A 23,343-nucleotide genomic window follows, 5' to 3' on the forward strand; every position below is an offset into this window, starting at 1 on the left:
ATCAGCAATCAAGTGAGTGCTTACTCACCAGGTAAGCTTAAGGAGGTTGATGTGTAATAGGGAGATAGGCCAGCAGAAATGGTTCTGGGTCAATATGGCAATATCGAGGGCTCAGGATCAAGAAATATGAGAGTAAGGGAGTATTTTATAGTCCACTCACCTCCTAACCAGCACCATAACCTACTAGGTTCACGCAGAGAACCCTACAAAGAGAGAACAGAATGCAGAACACTCAGCATCTCTCTTCAGTTCTCAGTCCACCTGGCACAAAGGTCCACGAGGAATTGTTTTTCCAACACCGAGGCCTAGCTATGGTGAGCACTCCCTTTCCTGGGGAAAGGAAGAAAGCGAACCCAGGTAACTCATTCAGCTCTCCAGGAGATAGAGTTCCCAACTGCTCTTTCCCCCGCCTTGTTCCTCTGAACGACATTTGGCTGTTTCCTACCGGATACAGAAAACCCATCTTCTCTCATCTACCTTCTACATCTTTGATGGCTCATATGGTGGGAAAGGTGTACAGTTAATCCCATAAGTCATAATGATCTGTGAAAGGCATTAGGCTACAACAATGAGCTAAGTATTGGCCGTCACCCTACCTTCATGTATTTATCATAAACCAAGAACATTTGCTGGGCATATATTATGTGCAGATTAAGTTAATCTCAAAGGGTGAATAATCATTTGTATTTAAAATACACAATGTGTTTTACGGTGATTTTCACTTGTTTGTTGCAGTTTGCTTTCTCATATTTAGATCATTCTTCTTAAGCCAAGCCTGAGAATTAAAAATTTTTCACAGCTAATCTTTATAAGTACGATCGATCATGAAAGTGGGAGAGGCGGGAATCCTAAGTAGGTTCTTTGTTGTGGGAAACACTCAACCCAGTACTCTGTCTCAGAGAGACTTCTCAGGCTGTGGTTCTAAATGCTACGCGTCATCCTGTTCCCATCCCAAGAATTCTCAGGAGAGTTTAGCAGCAGCAGCAGCAGCAGCCCCTTTATTGTGAGACAACAAAGATGTTGTCTTGTTTATTGAAAGGAAGGAGACATGGCATCAGTAAAGGAGGTGATGATGTGATTATGTCTAGGGAATAAGAGAAATTTGGCTACAGCAGAGGATTCACGTAAGGGAATGGGCTGATAAGGCAGGCTGAGGAGAGATCATAGAAAGCCTTGAAAGTCAAGATGAGATATTGGGTTGGAGCTGGTCAAGATGGAGCCACCAAACGTTTCCAGGCTCGTATGAGTTACAGCCCAGGAAAGGGAAGTTGAGAACATCAATCAATTAAGAACTCCTGAGATGAGCCCGCTAGACCCGGCATAACTCAGGGGCTGGAGAGATGTGACAGAATGTGAGAGCCCCATCACCATGCGCTTCCCACCGAGACATTCCGTCAAAGTTCTGGGGCTCTGCAAAAGGGAAAGGCAGTCTTCCAGGTGTCACAGGTGAGTAGATGGGACAGAAGGGACAGACACTCCTGACACTCTGGCCTTCACTGCCTCCACCCAACCCTCTTGGGGCTGGATTCTCAAGGCTTGGTCTACACAATTTATTACTGCCCTCCCTGTAGGAAGTCACCAGTTCACTCAGGTTGCTGAAGGGAAGGGAAGGGAAGGGAAGGAGGGGAAGGGAAGGGAAAAGAAAAAGAAAGGAGGAAGGAAGAAGGAAGGAAGGAAGGAAGGAAGGAAGGAAGGAAGGAAGGAAGGAAGGAAGGAAGGAAGGAAGGAAGGAAAGGAGAATAAATGAAAAAAAATCTTTATGAACCAGCTTCCCACGAGTCCCTCTATCCAGCCTCACCCTCTCATTATGCCCTGTCCTCCTCTCCAGCAATTTGGAAATCTCCTCCTTTAAAACCTTAATCATCTTTTTCTGAATGAAAACTCCTCCCCCTAGTAGCTTATCTCTGCTCCTCGCTTCCTCCTTCCTCTGGCCTAGCTCAGCCTTCAGCTAGCATTATAACATAACATTTTGGGGCCTTGGCTTCCCAAGAATGTTAGCCAACTTACTACAAATGCGGTTATTTATTTGAAAATTCTTTATAGCTTCTATTCTGTTATTTATTACTTTTATTTTGACCAGCTCAAATACAGGAATCTCTCTTAACCATGTCTAGTGCTTTCCCCAATCTCCTCTAGTCTCTTGGTCTCTGTACTTTCTTTATACTGAACTCCAGCAGTTAAAAAAGAAAAAGAAAAAAAATTATGAACATGCATCCCACCATATGCATATGTATTTATTTTAATTATATGTATTCGTACTTTACCAATACATTACGTACATCATGATACACATGTAAAAAATAGGAATTAAAAACATGAGATAAAAATAAATGGAAATTGAAGTTGCCACACTTTTCTTCCCACATCCAATGGATCATTCTGCACACACTCCAGGACGCAAACACCCCAAATTGGAGACTACCATCCTACGCACTGGTGTCCAGTGTCCACTGCCTGAGTGAGCGGACAGGAAGAGTAGAATTGTCAAAATCAAGAACTGCAGCAAATTTCCTCTGTTTTCCTTCCCTCTCATCTGTTGGCCAGAAGCCGATAACTCCTTCTAACTCAACCTACAGCAAACACACAAAATCCTGGATAGGACCTGTAGTAGCAAGGAACTCACATACGCCCTCAGCCTTCCATGGGATTAAACTGCAAAAACTCCACAGATGGAATCAGACATGAGCGGGGCACAAAAGAAGGAAACAGCAAAGAACGGCAGAGAGAGGAAAGAACGGTGTTCTAGAAGGGCCAAACGACCACAGGTCAGAGTGAAGAACATATGGGAGATGGAAAGAAGCTCTCCTGGGCCGAGCGGAGAGACTGAGCAGGGAGCAGAGCAGTGATGAGGAGGGCAGTTAATGCGTGGGGAGCGGGGTGGGACAATCGACGCTACCATTAAAAAAACGACACCTCCGGGTCAACCAGAGACGACCGACATCCATTACAGGTCTCTGTAAAGGGTTTACAGACTGAAAAGATGCTTAAAGAATATTATTAGGGTTGTTCCTATAGAGAATGAGAGAGGCCAGTGAGGAAATGAGGCCACCACCATCCCAGTCCAAGGTGGCTTGAGACCAAGGCTAGGGACTGGGATCAGTGGAAGGAGCAGTAGGGAGAGATGAGAATGGGAAAAAGGAGTAATGGGGCATCGAAGGAGGGGGAAAGAAAGACAGAAATGGAGGGAGCGAAGGACAGCGCCCAAACCTTGTGCCCTTTGCCACTCGTGGGCTTGTCCATTGACAGTGGTTGTTGACACTGATAACTTGAGATGAACCGCCCTTTGCCCAGGGCTTCCCAGAGCCTTGTCTTCGGGGCCTTTCTAAGCGTGGGGCTGCTCGGCACCAGGACGCTGGAGTGCAGACAGATGCCTGCATAAGTCACCACTTCCCAGGCCTGGTGCCAGTCATTCCGGAAGGTTGTGATTTTCACAGCGACGATAACCAGGGACAGGAACTACGAGGTGCAGAAGATGAGGAAGAAGGCAAGTGATTTCAGGGCCTCGGTGTGAGCCCCGGGCCCTGTGGTCCCTCATCTGCCCCAAGTGCCAGTGTGGTGAGAACATGAGCAGGAAAACGGGACACCAGGAACGGGAGGAACGGGATCGATGTCACAAGCACCACATGAGGAAGGAAAACGTGCCCATGGAAGGTCTGTACGCTATCAGCCAGGGCGCTGTTTTCATGGGAACTGGGCGGCAATGACCTGCACCAGAACTATATTCCGAGTGGCTGATGAGATGCTTGTCAGACCAGATATGATCAGGGAGCCCAGCGATGGCCCAGGCCCTGACCGAGAAGTTCTCCTCTTCTGCCAGAAGAAGATGTAGGAGAGAGAAGGATGAGGTCTTCTCACACGGTGGAAGACAGCCAGCCAGGCAGTCAGCCAGAAAGTGAGGGTGCTGATAAAGGACCAAGGGATGTTGAAAGAGTAAACTTTGGAACAAAACTCAAAGGAGGTCAGGAGGTTTGTTAGGAGGGCCATCCCATGCAGGCAGAACCGGTAGGTGGCCAGGCTGGCCACAGTCAGGTCGCCTGAGGGCAATGTCTGACATTGCACTCGCTCCCTGCTTAGCACAGCCACCACGAAGCCATTCAGCCGCACTGCAGCCCACGACTCCAGGAAGAAGGTGGCCTTGGAGACCACCGTGGGCAAGGAGGGCGTCTTCTTCAGAAGGTTCTGCTCAGAGTTGGCTTCTACGCCAGAATGCTGGGACACATCCACAGGGAAAAACAGCCTGTCTGGCCAAGCCACTCTCTTGAGATCAGAGATCCAGAAAGCTCTCTCCCGGGATTCATGCAAAAGCTTAGCTACTAGCAAAGAGCTTCAGTCCCCCAGGATTTGAAAATAAGATCCCTGTGATTTCCCTTGAAATGCAAATCACTCCCAGCTCGATGACACCCTGTCTCTATTTGCATAACCTGTATTTGCCTATTCTGTATCAGAGCCAGATGCAGGAAAATGTTAACAGAAGCTCCAGGGATGACTGAAAATATCCATATTTTGCACTTTATTTCTTAACTTACCATTTCTTTTTAATTTTTCCTTAAAAGATGCCTTTATCCTTACTTCCTCCCCTAATCACAAACCCTCCCTGACCCTTTATGTCCTGGGTTAATATTTTATTCAGGAGTCTTTATACATTGTATTAAGGACCACCTTCTGAATGAGTGAAGTAAGAAGTCACCCACATGCACAAGTCCTAGAAGCACAAAGAAAAATTTCCCTTTTGTCCTCCAATGATCTCTCGGGCTGCCTAAAATTTCACTGACAGGCACCATATTGGAATTCAGGAGTCTCCAGTTAAAACGTGAATTTCTCTGACATGCTAATGTCAAGTCTGTTAGCCATTCACACCTCAGCCTCAAAACACCTGGCGAACCAAAACTGATCCTTTCCTGAGAAAGCTCTGAGGAAATGAGACAGAGTAGATGAGTCGTGATGAGGAGGGAAAGACAGATGGGAAGCGGGGAGATCAGATCGCCAGTGAAGATCACAGTGGGAGCCAGCGAAGCGAGAGTGGGTGGTGAGTCAAGAGGAACTGAGAACAAGCCCACGAGGAGGGACAGCCTTATGTAGGATGAGCCACGTCCCATAACAATGCTTAAGATAACAACAACCAACCTGTTAGAACACCTGGCCTTTTAGAAAATGATTTCACACGTCACATTTTGCCTCCACCACCGACCACACAAAGTGACCCTGGTTCAGATCAGCCAGCCCAGGCTCATGGAGCCATGAGGGAAGACCCAACAAAGGAGGGTCGTAAAAGGCAGGAATGTGGAAAAAGAAAAAGGAAAAGGGGGCAAAAGGAGAGAGAGGAGAGGAGAAGAAAGCAGAGCTGTGGGTGGAGGAGAACACAAGGGAGTTCCCTCTTCAGATGTCAGAGATCCCAGAGTCACAGCCCTCCCCGCAAACCACTCACAAGTAATGGCCTTGCCCCCCACTTTATATGACCACAGGTGAGCAGTCCATTAGGAAGGATTAAAAAGAACTAAAAACAAAGATAAACAACCACAGCGGAGAACTCCAGTAAAAAAAATTCGGCTGCCCCTCCAATAAAGCATTTGCATCATGTTGAGCGACCTCTCAAAAGATTATCAAAAAGCAGATAATCCATTCTGAGCACCAGTTCTGCAGCATAGCTTCAGTGGCTGGGTTTAGTTCTTTGCGTGTTTCCTCTGCCTTCTTGAATTCAGCAGCGATGAGTGGCTTCTGCATGTTTCTCAACAATTTTTTGGCTCTTCCTGGAATCCTTTGGTGAAAGGCCAGCTTCATGGTGTCATCGAGAAGCAAGTTGAGGCCGTGGCACACACACCCTGTCAAGGTCACATGGAAGAGTATTCCCTGTGTGCTCATAGGCAACCTTCCTATGTGACTTGCACAGTCATCAAAGTATATACTTTGCCAGAAACAGTCTTTCCCGTGACTGTTTCTTTTCCACAGTTGTCAGCTCTGCAAAGTCAATGCTTCCCTGCATTTCGGGGCTCTTCTATAAGAAGGTTGAAAAAGTACCCTTCCTCAGGCACCTGTCATCCATCCCTCAGTGCTCCACCAGATATGTATTGGAGAGGTCCCATGACCCGTTCATCGTCTGCCACCAAAAGAGGCCACAAGCAGGACAGCGCTTTTAGTTGTTTTTAAGAGTCCTTCCAACATGCAACAGCAATCAAAATACTAGGTGTTCTTCCTAAGAGTTTGGGTCACGTTTCTCTTTTCTAGAGGTGTCTCATGCCTGCAAACGAAGCTGATGAATCCTTTCCTGTAGCACAAATGGTGATGCCTGAGTCCTCTGTGAAATGATGCTTGTGTCAAACCAATTATAGCAGAAGGCTGGATTCCAATGGACGATCCCGAAAAGACCTACTTGCACTTCCTTCATTTTGGTTCTCTGCGCTAGTAAAGGATTTCTGAGGTTTCTGTTTTATTTTTTATTACATTCAAAAATGCACTGGGTCATATTAGAGATATATGAAAACAAATATGTCATTTGAAAGGGTTTATAAATCTTGGTATCCATACTTTATTGGACCTTCGAGTGATACTCAGTGAATGAATAAAGTAGCCCTCCCCCACCCATCCCCGGTTTTGCTTTCTATGGTTTCATTAACATGTGGTCAACCATGGTCTGAAAATAGGCAATGAAAAATTCCAGTAATAAACCATTCATAAGCTTCGAGTAACGTGATGAAATCTCATGCCGTTTCACTCCATCCTGCCCAGGACATGAACCATCCCTTTGTCCAGTGTCTCCACCGGGTATACACTGCCCGCCCATAGTCACTTAGTAGCCATCTCAGTTATCAGCTCGACCATCACAGTACCACAGTGCTTGTGTCCAAGTCACCCTTATTTTACTTAACAATGGCCCCAAAGTGCAAGAGTAGTAATGTTGGCAATTTGGATACGACAAAGAGAAGCCATAAAGTATATGTCTGCATAGAAAAAAAAAACATGGTATACATAGAATTCAGTACGTTCTGCAGTTTCAGGCATCTACTGGGAGTCTTGGAAGTTATCCCCAGCAGATAAGGGGGCACTACTGTACTTCTATTTTTTTCCATGGTTTTATCAGGTAACTGATGGTCTGTGCCAGGAAAAGATAGAGGAAAAAGGAAATAACAATGTTTTGAATGGATAGACTGCACGTAAATATAAACTAAATCATGTACAAATTTAATAATCATTTTCATGCAGAATAGCACTAAATATTTATTTTTCTGGCCCTAGAGATCTCTTCTCAGTCATATATTCAGGTAAATAATTTTGGATAAAACATTGGATCTAACTGCAATCCAGTATAAAACAGAATTTTAGCTTTCTGGAAGTAAATGTGAGAAATTGCAACATTCTCAATTATCAAAATATATAAGCACAGTTAAATATTGTTTAATATTCAAGAAAATTTATACATTCTCCATTCAAATAAAAAACAATGTTTTAAAGTTATTTTTATGATTATAAAGTTAGCCTGCGAGGAGATCCAGAGTCCAATTTTATTTCAATTCGAAAATTTTAGAATAGTTTTTTTTTCTCTCTGTTTTGCACTATTTGAGCTATTGGAAGCAATAAAATTAATCCCTAAAGGAATAAGTCAATGCTCCTTCCATAATGCCACACTCTTCACTCAAATGTCTAACATCTACTGGAAGGATATATAATACTCAACTTCTAAATCAGTGGTTTATAAACCATATCCTCTTCAAACAGAGCAGCTTTGTTTATATCTACAGTACTTTATATACTAAGCTTCTGCACAAGATTTCAATTATAGACAGGACTCCACTCCAAAATAAATAAATAAATAAAAACTGCTGTCCTAGATTAAAAGTCTCCAAGAAAGAAAAAGACAGATTGAATCAATGCATCTTCTTTCACGCCTTCACCAAAACTCTGCTAAATTGACTGTAAAGGGATTTTTAGAAATTATCTTTAAGGCACCAATCCAGAATAATGGAAAGAATGAGAGGGGAAAAAAAAAAAACATTTGGAAAACTGGAAAGTAGACAAAGAGGAATCAAAAACATAGCAGGGCTGAGAAAACTGAATCCCACGCAAGCGACAGGAAAAGTCGAGAACTAACCTGATTTTTACTCAGGATTTATAGTACCAGGTATCTCTGAAGGTAACCAATTTGGTAAAAATTGGTTACAAGTCTGTTTAAGATTCAGATGCCCAGATCATTTCTCTTCTGTATAACTGGGCAACCATTCCTCCCTCACCCCAGGAAAACACTGGGAGTGTATTCTCTGGAGAGGATAAAACAGGATCTCTGAGCTAGGTATATATCAAACACATGTGAGGCCAGAGTTTACTGAAAACAGAAAAATTAGGTAAACAAATGCTTTTCATTCACTTGGCTTCCAGAACACTGGCACCAGGCCTTCACTCTCTAGGTAGGAGATGAGTATCGTCTTATCCAAGCACCTGAACCTTCCAAGAGGAAGATCTAAAGACACTGCTATTAGCTTGCTGTGCGTATCTCTGGGGCGGGATGCAGGGTATGGGGAGTTAATTGAGGTACCAACCCCTGCTCTCTCCACCCTCAAAGCCATGCCTTGCAAAATTGAGGAGATGAAGGACTTCCTGCTCACAGCCAGACGAAAAGATGCCAAATCTGTCAAGATCAAGAAAAATAAGGGTAATTTGAAGTTTAAAATTCGATGCAGCGGATATCTTTATACCTTGGTCATCACAGAAAAAGAGAAGGCCGAGAAACTGAAGCAGTCCCTGCCCCCCACCCCCACCCCATCTGGCAGTGAAGGAGCTGAAATGAACCAGACATGCTGATCTAAACTGCATTTAAATTTTAAAAATTCTTAAATAAATAAATAAATAAATATAAAGGCGTTGATAGTAGCAAATCCTCAAATAATTGGCCCAGCCAATCACTCTACAGCCAAGCTTATGGTCGACAAGTCCCATGCATGGGTTCAGGGTGTCCAATCCCTTTCCATCCCTTACTCTACACTGGCAAAAAAAAAAAAAAAGAGAGAGACAGAGAGAGAGTTTGGGACATGTGAGAAAAGATGGAAGATAAGACCAAAACAAAGAAACAAAATAGCTACTTGGAGGAAAAAAGCAATGCAAGGAAAAGAAACCTTTCCCTCCCCCCACAAAATCAATATTCTCAGAGTATTAAGTAAATATAGCAAAACCATATTAAATAACAGTGTGTTGTTAAAAAGGACTTCCCAATTTTTTTAAAGAGGAGCTCTTGGGAATTAAAAACATGATATCTGCAATTAAAAACTCGATAGAAGAGTTGGAATATAAAATTTATGAAAATCTCAGAAAGTAGAGCAAAAAAAAAAAAGAAGAAGTAGGTGAAAAACAAGCAAATGCCAATCCAGGATATCCAATATCCGAGTCATCGGGATTCTAAAAATGGAGAAATAATCAATGAATTGCAGAAAAATGTCAAGTGGCAATTGAAGAAAATTTTCCAGGACTAAAAGATCTGGGTTTTCCTTAGAGAAGGACTCTCCAAGTATCTGGCCCATCATCATAAAATTTCAGAACATTAAATATAAAGAGAAGATCCTACAAGCTTCTAGAGCAGGAAACGGGGCAGGGGAGACCAAATTCCAAATACTAGGAATTAGAGTGGTTTAACGCTTTTCCGAGGTAATTTTAGAAGCTAAAAGACAACAAGTAATGATCTCTAACCTAGAATTCTGCAACTGGATACTCAAGTGCAAGGGCAAAATAAAAAATTTCAAGCAAGCCAAGTCTCCAAAAAGGTTACTTTTTATGTACTCTTTTTCGGGGGAAAATTTCAAGCATACTGTTGAATATGCTTTTCCAGAACAAGTGAGTATACCATGATAAAGGGAGACACAGGATACACGCAGCACAGGATCCAAGATGAGAGCGAGGTACGAACCAAGGACACTTGGAAAGGTAGATCTCGGGATGAAGGAAAGTGCACCAAGCATGGGGACAAGTCCAGACCGGAGCAGGACAAGAGGCTCCAGGAGAAACTTTCTCAGGCAAATGAAATCCTAGAACACCGGATGCATCCACAGTCATCGAGAAGGATTTAGCCCACTGATGAAGAGCTCGAGAGCAAAAGCAAACTGAACGAGGCAATTAACAGAAAACGAAAACGTGTCCGGGAGACAAAAGGGAAATGTTTAATTACACGTCTCCATCAAGAACAGCACGTAACGTTGTCATTCAAAGAAAACTTGTTTTCCTATTCACAACACCTCTGCTCCCACATGTGCAAGAGTTTGTCCCACCGCGAACAGTCGCCACTCTCCAGACGCCAACCTGGTGTCCCACCGTTCGATTCCCACACTCACTGCTTGAATGTAGTGCAGATGCCCCGGTTAAGGACACCACGTCAGACACCAGTGGCAAGTCCCAGTTTATCACCTGTATGTCTGACCAACCAGCTGTAAACTGGGGCTCCCATGCTCCCCTCTCCTCAGGTTCAGTCATTTGCTATCACGGCTCACAGAACTCAGAGAAACACCTTACTCACGTTCATTCAGAGGAACAGCTGAATGAAGAGGGACCAAGGGACCAAGGGCGAGGTCTGGAAGGTTCCGTGAGAGGGCTTCGTCTCCGTGGAGCTGGGGTCCCCACTCTCTTGCGTGTAGATGTGTTCACCAACCCAGACGCTCTCTGTACCCCTTTGTTCAGAGTTTTTCTAGAGGTTCCATCACGTAGGTATGAATGATTCATTCACGGGCCACGAGCGATTCACTCAGTTTCCAGCCCCTCAGACGTCCCAACGCCCCCGCCACCACTCAGCCTGTCATCTCGTTAGCTCAGAAAAGACATTCCTGTCACACCGCCATCCCATGGACTTTAGAAGCTCCTGTGTCAGGAACTGGAGTCAAAGACCATGTACCGTTGACCCTTAAACATAAGAGTCGGCTCCGCTTGTACATGGTTGTTGTTTTGTTTTGTTTTCCTCCTCGACGGCCCTGCGTGTCCGCAGGTTTCACATCCGGGGAGTAAACCAACCGCGGAGAGAAGGCAGTGTTTTCTCATTCTCAGCAGCAGATTCGCAACCGCGTTTCCCAGCCCCGGACTGCCAACCACCCGAGGATGGAGAACAGTATTTTCACATTCCCAACAGCAGATTCCCACACGCGAATTCCCACCCTGGGATTGAAACTCTGTATTTGGTGGAATCTGCAAATGCTAAGGGCCAACTGTAGTTAAGTTTTTTGAGGAGGAGTCAAAAGTTATATGTGGCTTTTCGACTGGGTGTGTTGCGGGGGGTTGGCCCCGCAACTCCCATGTTGTTCAAGGGTCGAATGTGTCTGAATAAAAGATACTCGTGGTATCCCGCCATTCAGGAAATTACAAGGGTCTTAGGAGTTCTGTGTGGGGAACTGCAGGTAGAGACCAAACAGCTATTTCTTATTACATCGCAGTCATTATAATTTTAAACACTGAATATTGATTTAGCCAACACCAGAATAAAACTACACTGAAAAGCGTGATGGGAATGGGTGAGGAAGAACGAAGTTTCATATCTCATAGTGAAAAGTGGGCCCAAGACTGAAAAATCATAAGTAAAAATACAAGCATATAATTTAGATACAAAGGCATAAACACACACAAACACACACGCACACACCAGCTAAAGGAAATGAAATGTTTTCTTGGGAAAGAAGGGAATGAAAGAGTAGGAGCAAGAACCAGTGTTTTTGCAAAACAAGCTAGTAGAAATATCTGGCTCTTTAAATTGGATGCATATACAACTTCGATGAACTCTTAAGAATAAAAAATGAGGAAAAGCAACAGGGAGAGGGCTACAGGCACAGAACAGCCAAATTAGTCTTCCTCGGTTTTTGTAAATGGCAGTGCCTCCTAGAAGCATATCCATTTTCCTCTTGGAATCGAGTATTGGACTGAAGTCCTCCATAAACAGGAATTATAATGATCTTATATTACTCATAATTTTATTAAAATCTTCCAAGTATGTGTTTTTCATAATCACTTGGAGGAAGAAAGGGCAGAAGTCAGTATATGAGTCATGTTTCTAAAATGGCTTAATCATCCGGCTTAAAAAAAAAAAAAAAATCATGCTCTAAGACTTCCATTTTTCAAATGGCAATTTTTTTCTAATTTTCTTCTCTCCATCACCCCCCTCCCTCATCTTGTTCTTCCTAAGAGCCTCAAACAGTCCCCACCCACCAGTCATCATCATGCGCCTTCCTGGAGGGCGAGGGTGAGGGGAGTGTTGATAGCATTGGATTGTGAAACATTTCTTAGGAGGAAGCCGAAATGTGCTGACCTGCGTACACTATCAGTACGCAGTGTGACCGTGCCGGAGATTGGGGGTTAAAAAAAAAAAAGAGGCAAACGAAGAACGTAGCACAGCACCCACTAAGTTCCTAAAAGCGTGCGGAAGCTCACACATTCCCTCTCAAACTCCATGGAGAAGAGAAATTAAAAAAGCATTCCCACTTACCCAGCTCCCCCCTGGCCCCACAATCCCCACTGAAAACGCCCATCGCTTTGTCTGCACGTGCAGAAAAGAAGGAAACGGATTTCGGTGTGGCTGCATGGTAGTTTCCAACAAAGTACACCTTTGACAGGATTATAGAATGGCTGCGGGAACACTGGGTAAGCAAGCAAGGATCCACAGCAAATAGAAGAGATAGGTAGCTTAGTAGATTATTTAGTTTCTCCCCATCAGACTATGGTAATAAAAGTAAGAGGAGAAAAAATATGTGTGTGTGTGTGTGTATTTTTTTTTTTTTAAATCACAAGGTATTAAGTAGGGAGTTCTAGAAGAGAAATACATCTCAAATTGAACCAGCATCCATTGAAAACCTAGTAAGTGGCTGACATTAAGCTCAGGGCGTTCACCTACATCATTCTCTCATTTAATCAGATTTAAGGATGCCATATGTGCACTCCAGAGTTTGTTTTTTGTTGTCAGATACACTGTCTGTGCCTGTGTTCCCCACACACACCACCCCCCATGCCCAGGACAATACAGCGAGGCTGCGGCAGCTCTGCCTTTGCCCTGAATGGACGATCTGATCGGACTCCAGGTCACTTCACAACGATTTCCACTGCCTCATGGGGCCAAAAGAAACCAGCTTTACCTACTTGCCGTTTTTCAGTGACCGAATCTCAAATTTCTGAACCATGAATGAATGCTGTTTAGAATAAGTAACAAGTGTTTTGTCATCTCCTTGCTTCTCCTATTCCTGGTAATATTTATTTACCACCAGGCAGCAGTGAGTAAATACATGGAAGCAGGCAAACATTAGAGAGACTAAGAAAATATGACATTCCAAAGACAGTTACAAAAATAAAATGCTCAACTTAACATTCTACGAGTTAAATTAACTTTGAGCTACGTTGTTGTAAAGGACATATAATTAAGTTTCAGAAGTCCATTTAAAAAGATTAGCTAAATCTGTATATGCTGATATCGAAAAATCTTTAAGACACATAGTTGAGTTAAGAAAGCTGTTTCAGAGAAATTTATACGGCATGTCCAGTTGATATCAATTATATAAACATATATGCGCAAAATCACATTATATGTAATATACATATAGAGAGAAAAATGCATGGAGAAAATGACCAAAAGTTTACAAAATCAACTGATATAACAAAGGGATGAAATCAGGGTGGGTTTTCTGCTCTATTTGTAATGCTTGAATGGGTACAGAGAGAAAGTACACAGATGTTCATTACATCACTTAAAATTCCTAAAATAAGAAAAATTTTTAAAGAATTGCTGAGGAGAAAAAGCTATGCCGGAGCTCTCACAGTGGTCACCCGGTGATCGTGGCCTGAACTTCAGCCCGCCACAGTGAGGCCCCGCCTGGAATCCTGCTTCCTTCTGCAAGGGAGACAGGAAGAGAAAGCACTTCCCCTTGGGTGCCAACCTAGTTCAAGTGGGGCCCTCCACTGAGTCTGCACCCGTGGGAGGTGGGCATTCCAACCCAAAGGTGAGCCACTCCAGAGAACATACTGCATTATCACCGTGAGCCAAAGGGAGGCCCCAAACCTTCTCCCAGCTTTTGGGCTTTATACCCAGGAGACAAAGGCCAATTTCCTGCACAGATGAGATGGCACTGAGCCAGACGGAGCTCCCTTCCTCCGTTCCAGACCAAGACCCTACAAAGCATTGGGAGACCCCAGAAACATAACAGAAAGCGGGTAGGGGCATCAGAGGAGGGTTAGGGAGGATTCCTGGGCCTTCTGCCATCACCGTAGGGTGGAGGGGGCTCAATGCACTCTGTAGAAGTGAACACCTCATCCCACAGTCCCATGTGACTAAATCACAGCAGTCTCAAGGGCTATGGCCAGCTAAAGTGCCCCTCCCTGAATCTCACTGGGCTTATGGTCAATATTGGGTCCAAAAACCAACTTGGAAGCCGCCTTTGGTAAAAAAAAAAGGACATTTATATAGGCCTGTTGGGTGGAAGAGGCTCTAAACCTATAAGATCCACTTATATGCAAAAGTCACAGTTATATCTCCCGGTCCCAAAGGCCTGGGGGACAAATGACGCATCACAATGGCACTAGGCTCTGTGTGCCCTGCCAGCCTGGTCTGTGGACCTCCACACCCAGCTCCCCTGGGCTTAAACGCCCCCACACAGCTGTGCAGGGTTCTGCTCCCACAGCTGTTGGGCTCCTGCTGTTGCTGTCTGTCCGGGCCGTCTGTCCTGGCCGCTGCCCATGTCCTCGGGTCGCCACCCACAGCCTGCAGCTCCTAGAATTAGAGGAGCAGTCCCACCTCCGAGGAACATGCTGTTTCTAACCATCTCAAAGAGTCAAGTTTTCAAGTGATCACACCAGCCTTTTTCCCCTCAGGAGACACACTTGACACAAGTAGCTCAGGACACCTGAGGAAGCGTCCTTGATAGCTCACACACCTTCACTCTCTCCAAACCTGGATGGAGTTCCCTGCCATCCAGGTGTCCAGTTAGGTGGCATTCCTTACTGCATCTTTGTTTCTTTACACAATGTTCCCAGACTCCCCAGGACCTAGCTATCACTAACGCGCTCTTCACGTAAATACAAAAAGATGAGCATTGAACGTAGTGAGAGTGTGACCATTTGGGTTGGAAGGTCACTTTTACCATTACTAGCTGTATATAACCTGAGCTGTCAACAAGCATGCCCCTCAGGGTTCTCATAAAGATTAAATGGCATGTACGTGAAGTGCTTAGCACAGCTCCGTCTCGTACAAAACCTCCAAAGGAGTTCTCGATGTCTGTCTCAGAGCCACCTGGGGAGGCGTGCAGAGGAAGCCTCATTACAACTTTCTACATAGAGACGTACATTTTAAAGACCTGTGTTCTGACCTAGAAACTGTCTCACTTCTTTAGTATTGCCTCCTTAGGACACTTCCATGGAGAGTGGGAATTCTGAAATTATGCCGGATTGATTTTGACTTTGTTTCTGGGAACTTCACATAAACGGCATTCGTAGAATTATAGATCTTAATACTGGCAGGGCCATTAGGAGATCACGTGGTCTTCTCCACCTTCAGGTGAGGTCTTCTTATCCCCGTTCGGAGCCAGGACAGCTCAAACAGCTTGTCTAGGGTCTCACAGCTAGTGAAGGAGCGAGGCTCAAAGGCAGCAGGAAGTGAGAATTCATGCAGTAAAGTCAGGACACTTGGTCACTTCCATCGCATGTAAGTGTCCATGGTTCTTGGTATCAAACTCTCCACTCCCTAAGGACCAAGAGAGTTTTGGGACAATTATCATGCTTGTTCACTGCTGTCCCCACGGGCCAGTTACAATTATTTAAGAGTCTTAGAGATCAAGGAAACGATAATTATGATAATGACAAGGTTAATGGCATTCTGTCATCCTATTGGTTTGCTTTTTGGTTCTGAGAATTGCAAAACGACAGTGAGGGATGTGTTTCAAGTTAGAAAAAGTGACAAAGGAACAGGAGACAAACACAAATCCTCGCCAGGGAATAGAAGGCAGGTAAAGAACTGAGTTACCTTCGCCGCCGCTCCTGGACGGATGCACACCTCTGGCAAAGGAGTGGGAGGTGGTGACCTCTGTTTTCAATCCAGCTGGATTGTTGGGAGGTGTAGCACACCACCCATGTCACAGAGCAGGAGCATAGGGCAAAACACAGGGCTTAGAGGAGCTGCTGGCAAGAATCGACCACATTCAACGGAGAGAAAGAAAAACTGTCAGTGCAGGTGAAATCTTCATTCGTTTCGCTCTCGTACCAGGTGACAAGCAGCAGAGCAAAACGAAAAGACTGACCTGGTCATGGGTCCTTGGCACCCATCCCATCCTTCCAAGAAAACCGAGCATCTGACTCCAAAACACCACCTCAGGACTTCGTTTCTTAGAAAGCTCTCTACGAAGAGGAGAAGGTGGCTACATCTCATCCCACTGCAAATCTGCTGTAAGCTGCCACCAACGCCAAGTCCAAGTCCAAGCTTATCTCCTTCTCCCTCCTCTCCGCTGCTGGTCGTTCTTCCCTGCCACCTGCATGGCACATTCCCTCCTCTCCTTCGATTCTTTGCCCACCTGGCTCTTCTCCTGTCTGAGGCTACGATTACTGGGATGGCACTGCAAGCTAAGAAAGCCACTAGCTAGCTTACAGCCCACCCACTTAACGATGAGAACACGCGAAAATGGCTGCCACTTTCATATCGCGTTGATAGTCCCATGCTATTCTGAGATTTTATAAACAGTAATCATACCTGTTTAATAGCATACCTGAAATTTGAAGTTATACATGCAGTCACCTGCTTTCCTCACCAGGTGGCACCGAGACTTTATGACCCAAGGCCTGGGTCCCTTCCAGACTCAGGTATGTATTTGGAGAAATACACATTCATTTCTTAAAAGAAGTGGCTGGGATATGAATGTTCAAATGTGTATGTTTCTGTATGTTTACATTGAAAACAATAACTTTCTAACTAGAACTTGTTAGAAGAAATTACAGATTGCCCTATTTACAATCTCTTCATAAAAAACTCCTTCAAAGCAAAACTTAAAAGGAATCGAATTCATGTTCAATGAATAGGGCTCATATTCACCAAATACGTCTTTTATAAGACAACAGTGTGATGTTACCTCCAGACCAGTAACTTAAAACTGTGAGTGTGGGTTATGCCAAATCTACATTCAGCCCTCGGTGGTTAGTTCCCCAGAACTCCCAGCCTAGACCAGCAATAAAAACGTAAGTTTTCCAAATAAACGGTGTGAGCCTAATCTGGAAGACGAAGCTGCCAGTTTCAGCCCTGTCTTCTCCCATACTAGCCACACTAAAATTGACTTTCTAATACGGCTAGTTTACCACTTTTTCTCTCCCCGCCGGCTAACCAGCAAACGTTCTCTGACAAGGACCAAGTTAATGCTCCTCTCGCAGAAGGTTCTGGCGCTCCGCACTTGTCTCAGCTTGCTCTTATTAAATGTCTGACGTGCCCCAGCTCCCTGAGCCACGTTTGTTCCCTTCCTTCCCCTGCCTCCCTCCTATCTGCCCGGGACTCGTGCAGCATTTTAATCTCTGCAGTTAGCCACAGTGCCTCCTCCGACAGCCACACAGACAAGTCAAGGGAGGAACGCAATGGTTGCTCCTGAGACACACACGAATGTTAGCATGAGGGGTTCTGAGTCGCCGCCGCTTCATGCGCCCGACCCCCTCCGCATTTTCCAGTCGCCACTCCAGAAATCAAACCAAATAGTATAGGACTGTGAATTGGTTTTATTTTTACCTTGGCGTGTGCTCAGTTAAGAATGGGGGCGCAGACGGTGTTGAGGTGAAGGTCGTACTGAAATACACACTTGGATGTAATGCATGACCCCAAGCGAACTCCCATTACATCCCTTTGCCTCTCCCATCGGCTCCAGGAACAACGCGTCTCCTCCTGCGTGGCTGCCACTCACTGTCCCTTCCTCAACCCCAGTCTCCCCTTCTCCTCGGCCCAGGCTAGAATGCAATGCAGGCTCACAGCTTCTCTACCACCCCCTTGCCCCTAAAACAAACAGAATGCTTTGGAGGATTTTAATGTTGCAAAGATAGAGGCGGAATTTTTTTAAAAAGAAAAGAAAAACGAAAAAAGAAGAAGAGGAAAAAAGAAACACATGCAGGGAGAACCACCGTATGTCTCGAAAGCATTTGAGTGGCATTTACGCCCATAATGCGCATCATCTAAGTGGATCGAGTGATTTCTCCTAGCTGTTTCTTGACGCTTCTTCTGCTTCTTCTTAAGATCCAAGCTTCAGCCAAACACTCCTTTGAATTCAGGGGCTGAAGCTACTCGGTCTTCTCCTTCAGTAGACATTTCTTTCCCTTGAGTCTTCAGACCCATCTTGCAAATAACCCTGAACAGGAGGACATGAAAATGAAAAGATGCATCTTTAACTGTATGGTGGTACCAGGAGCTTTTGCTTGCATGCCTTACCACACTGACACTCACCTCATCGGCTGTGAGGTCCTATGTTTGTCGCCATCTCCCCCACGGTGCAGATGAGGAGGCTGAGGCTCAAAAAAGCTAGATGATTTGCCCAAGATCACACGGCTATTAAGAGACACATTAAACTTTCTAATAGGTACCTTCGCTCCTGATATCTCAGAGAAAACTTCAAACTGCCTTGATCTCAAAACTGTCCTATTTCTGGTAATAAGGGTTGCAGCTACCTAAACACGATCAGGTGTCATCTTCTTGGCAAAGTGACTTAGAGGAATAAAGGGGCATGCAAGGGGACAGTTGGAGGGGGATCACTGGGCCCAGCGACATTGCTCACAGACCTCCTCTGCATGTATTTAAGCAGTTAAGGAGCCATGGGGCTAACAAAAAGTCTTTTTTAAAAACGAAGTGCCTTCTGGGAAGATTAAGCCTCTTTCAGAGACACCCAGACTAGCCAGATAAACCACGGGAGTTGCCCAGTAGAGCAATTCAAGTGTAGAATGTTTAACCACAAGTCAAGAGGTCTTTAAAAATAAGGTGTTCTTTATACAATGGAATAGCATACAGCAATGAGATTGAATCAGCACAAACCACGTGAATAAATCTCCCAAACATGACTAAATGAAAGAACTCAGACACCAAATAATACACATATGATTACCTTTTATAAAGTTTGAAAATGGGCAAAACTAATCCATGGCGTTTTAAGACAGGATACTGGTTACCCTCGGATGATGGGTGGAGGTGGGGCATAAAACAAAAGTTTGGCGTTCCCCATGTTCATTACCTCTGAGTGGGGGTAACAGACCCCAAAGTCAGACAGAACTGAGTTCAAATCCTGGCTCTGCAACGGGGTGACTTTGAACAAGTACCTTCAGCTCTCTGTGCCTCGGGTCTTGTCATCTAGAAAATGGGGCTGATGATACCTTCCTCAAAGGGTTGCTGTGAGAAGGAAATAAAACACTGCATGTGAAGGGCCGGCAGCCTGCGTAGGTGCCGTAATAAACGGTGGCTGTGATTATCCCGCCCCTGCTGCCTGGCCTGAGAGCAGGATCAGAGACCAGATAGGAGAGAGCACAGACAGAAGGAAAGGGGAGGACCGAACCAGCCTGATGATCAAAGATGTGCAAAGTCTACCCGAACGCCGTGCACAGGGCTGTTTCTTCCCTCCGCGCTGCCCACACCGTCTCCTGCGCCTGCTGCCTACAAGTGCAGGCCAGTCCGATGTGGCCCAGACAAAGCCGTCATGGTCCCATCCACACGGGCCCTTGCTAGGGCACATGACACTAGTCTGATAAACTAATTTGCACTGACACTTTCACAGCGTTGCCGGCAGCTTCCTGGGTTACCCGCCTGGTTAAGCAGAATTTTAACCAGAGTCTTATGGACGGACATACACGACCTTGACCCAGGCTGGTTGGACTCCATCCTATCCCAGGTCAGCAAGAAGCCAGATGGGGTCAGAGCTGGGGTTGAGGGAGACAACGTAAACAGGCTTGCGTTAAGGTTGGGGCTGCGGGAGCAAGCCGGGGCCAGGCTGTCGGGACGTGCAGGCTTTCCTTCCCGACTGCACGATAAGAGCAGAGCCAGATGACCTGCGTGTTCTCCACCTAAGAGAGAAGTCAGGTGTCCCTCCGGATTACTCCGTCAGCTAAGAGGCCCATGGCCCCTGGGAGAGCGGAGCAGAGGAAGACCTTCTGGTCTTGACTTGTATGGTCAAAGGATGTCTTAGGGCCCCCGCTCAGGGAATACTGGTCGGCAAGCAGAAGGAGCAAACTGCTAATGTCCGCAACACGGGTGGGCGGCAGGGGAGGGAGGGGGTGTCAAGCTGAAGGGGAAAAGCTGGACTCAGAAGACTACGTGGAATTTTGGATCAGGCAAAACTTATCTACCCTGACAGCAAGCGTGAGGCCAGCGTTGTAATCGACTGCAAAGGGACAGGAGCAATTTTTGAGGAATGAAAGTGTCCCGTAACTTGACCAAGGCGGAGGTTACCAGGGTGTGTGCATTCGTCAGAACCCATTGAACTGTATGCTTGGACTGGGTGCAACTTATTTTATGCAAATTATCTTGTAATAATAGTTGCTTTTAAAAGGAAAAAAATGGGTGTTTCAGTCGTAGAGGTTGTTCCACCCAAGTGGCCTCAGTAAGGAGAACCTCGGTAAGTCACACCATTGTGGGGGCACAAAAAATAACTTTCTTCCCACCTTCTAAGTTCCTCTAGCCAGGCAAATAATCAAATTAACATGAAGAGGATTAACAGGAGAAAATGTCTAAAATTTATTATGGATGCACATGCGGGGATGCCATAAGAATATGATACCTGAAGATGCATCGGACAGTGGAGGTTTACCTGCCATTTTGGACAAAGGAGAAGGGGACAGGGCAGGAGTCTGAGATTTTAAAAGGAAAGCAGGCAATTCAAAAAAAAAGAGTAACCGTGGCTAAACAGATTCTCGCAGGCCCACCCAGGAGCAATGGGACATGGAGGGAAGTTCGACAAGCAGGCTTGCTAGATTTCTCCCCGTCTGCCACATTTCGTTTATGTTCTGGTGCTAAGGTTACGCTCCCTTCCGGTGAGCAGGTTTTCCTGGTTGAACTCCTTCAGGCAGGCAATAACCAGCTCAAAATCAATATCCCAAAAGGCGCATTTGCGGGAGGCAAAACGTCGGCCTCCCGCAGCCTCCATCATTCTCTCAGCGCATCGACATTTGTTCAGTACCTTACAGAGAGCGAAGCACGCTCCTCCCCCACTGCTTTCCATCATCATGCCCACCCTGTGAGGGGGACATGGTGACTGCCACTTCATAGCTAAGGAAACAGAGAGGCGGCATATGCCGGCTGAAAGAGCTGGGCTAAGTCTACTGACTCCGGACCCCACCATCTTTCCTGGAAATGGCCTCAGAGATCACCCCGGTTTAAGGAAACTCAGGTCCAGAGAGTGTAAATAACTCGACAAAAGCTGCACTGCTGGTTAAGGACAGAGGCCGGATGGAAGGCGTGCCTCCTCCCACAGCAAACGGAATGAGGAATTGTCAACTGGAATCATGCTGGATGGAGCTAGAAGGTGTGCTCTCATTCCCCCCTCTGCAAGGCTTCCAGACCCAGGACAGAGAAGCAATCTTCAACAAAAGCGAAGACTCACTCGGACTCCACCTCTCCTTGGGGGAACACCCCCCTACCCCACCCCCTTGAGTCTCCAGGGTCTTGTAACTTTAACAAACTACAGCACCGTGTACACGCATTACCTCACCACAGTCTGGCTGATTTCCTAGCAGCAATTGTCCAGAGCTTGCTCCATTTCCCCCCTTCTGTTGGCCGTGCACCCTTCGCCCATTCCTCCCTGCTGAAATCACAAAGCTCTGACCCCAGTGAGCCCGCAGGGGCCTCCACCTCCTCCTCAAAGTCCTTGCATCAGAAGGAGGGGCCCCTGGTGCACAGGGCTGGATCCCGCGACCCCACTAGCTCTACATTCTAAGAGCTTGTATGTATGCAGAGTAGTGGGAGACACACGATGGTGTGTACGGAGGGGGTAAAGTCCTGGGAGAATCACAAGGAACACTGATGAGGGTAAATTTTGGGGACAGTGATTGGAGAGTGGGAGGAGGGACGATTCCACTTCCTGTTCTGTTTCTTTTCTGTTCGACGTGAATTTTCCAACCAGTGTACACGAATTACACTTATTTATTTATGCCAGTGAGGATAGTCTGGGTCGGGACATTATACACACACACACACACACATGAGAAGTATTACTTTCCGAAAATAAAATAAGCACCTAGAACGCACCACCTCCCTTCCTCCACAATGACCAAAACATGCAACAACTTAAATAATAGAAAAACTATGAATGATTCACCCAAATGGGATGGAGCCAGGGAGGGGTGTGGGAAGGAGGGGCCCTGTGAGCGGCATCCGCTGCCGGTCCTCAGTGAATGCATCACTCTCCTTTAAGCCACTGTCCCCCCTGTTCTGCACCTTCACTGGGGTCCACTCCTGCCTGTCGTTTTAGTCACCTGCGTGCTGCTTTATGCCCTAGCCCCCAACACTCCTCAGATTTATAGTCTGTTTCGGGCAAGGACTGTCTTACTCTTCTTTGATGCTTTTCAGGTTTCATGCATGGGAAGTAGAAACTGAATAAGCAGCTATTAAACATAATGTAGGGCAGTCTCCAAGACAATGAGAAAGCCACGGGTTGACACCGCCTGACGGAGCGAAAGCCAGCTGGCTCCCTCGCTGCTCTACCACTTGCCCTCAGCTCCTCTTGTCCCTCCCGTCTGCTCTGTAAAGTGCATGGTAGGTTCAAACTCCTTAAGGTGTTTAGCAAGACCTTCCCAGCTCTGGCCCACACCTGCCTTTCTGCCTGGATCCCAAGACAAATCCTGTGCCCCAGCAGTCAGACTGGTCCATTCACCACTCCCAGAACGCACCCTGAGGCGCCCAGCCTTCAGGCCCTTGCTCATGTCTTTCTCAATCTCTGCCACTGAAAATCCAACTCAAAACGCCTACTTCCTGAAGACTCACCTGAAGTGCCCCACCTGCCGGGGTTTGCTTGCTCTTCCAACCTTCTAGGTGCTTCTAGGAGGGTTGTACCCCTCCTTGCATTATGGTCATCTAAGCCTCCCCTACGAGAGCATAAGCGCCTGCCTCCCCCGGCGTCTGCTACAGCAAGGGAGTAAGGGAGAGGGAGGAATACAAGGGTGTATAGTTCCAGGCCCAGGTAGAATTAGGCTAAAAGCTGATCCGGACTAGGTTGGTAGGGTTAGAACGAGGACCGGGTTAGTCAATTCCTAACCCCACCCACTAGGCGGCGCCCGCGGTCTCATTTCAGTCGAGACGCCTCCGGTTTTTGAAGTTTATTACCTGTCTAACAAGTTTCCTTCCTGCCCTACTGTCCCTTTAAGAAGGTGATCCAGGTGAGGCCGGGACTCCGCCCCCGGCGCCGGCCCCGCCCCCCA

General features: G+C 46.0%; 2 protein-coding genes, 1 long non-coding RNA gene and 1 pseudogene across 14 annotated transcripts in view; 2 read left to right on the forward strand and 2 right to left on the reverse strand.

Annotated features, from left to right (window-relative positions):
* The window catches only part of LOC102894895 (olfactory receptor 2A14), a 311,951-nt gene extending 300,939 nt beyond the window's left edge, over positions 1-11,012 (reverse strand). For all 10 annotated transcript variants that reach the window (XM_025045874.1, XM_025045876.1, XM_025045873.1 and 7 more), the window contains exon 1: positions 10,490-11,012. The gene's annotated coding sequence lies outside the window, so the exon portion shown is untranslated. The remainder of the gene's footprint in view (positions 1-10,489) is intronic.
* On the forward strand, positions 8,389-8,776 carry LOC102894474 (annotated as a pseudogene).
* Positions 11,013-17,659: 6,647 nt separating the features above from the next.
* On the reverse strand, positions 17,660-22,238 carry LOC112478690. Of its 3 annotated transcripts, none has more exons than XR_003045927.1 (4): positions 21,634-22,238; positions 19,173-19,327; positions 18,395-18,496; positions 17,660-18,299 (listed from the first exon to the last, which is right to left on the reverse strand). It is a non-coding gene; the product is annotated as an uncharacterized LOC112478690 (long non-coding RNA). The 3 variants fall into 3 exon arrangements; XR_003045926.1 differs by having other exon boundaries at positions 19,047-19,327; XR_003045925.1 differs by having other exon boundaries at positions 18,395-19,327.
* A 96-nt stretch (positions 22,239-22,334) lies between these two features.
* Positions 22,335-23,343, forward strand: part of EPHA1 (EPH receptor A1) — a 15,653-nt gene continuing 14,644 nt past the window's right edge. Inside the window, exon 1 of the mRNA XM_025045902.1 lies at positions 22,335-22,681. The gene's annotated coding sequence lies outside the window, so the exon portion shown is untranslated. The remainder of the gene's footprint in view (positions 22,682-23,343) is intronic.

This window comes from Pteropus alecto, unplaced genomic scaffold (assembly GCF_000325575.1).
Source record: "Pteropus alecto unplaced genomic scaffold, ASM32557v1 scaffold22, whole genome shotgun sequence".
Lineage (NCBI taxonomy): Eukaryota > Metazoa > Chordata > Mammalia > Chiroptera > Pteropodidae > Pteropus > Pteropus alecto.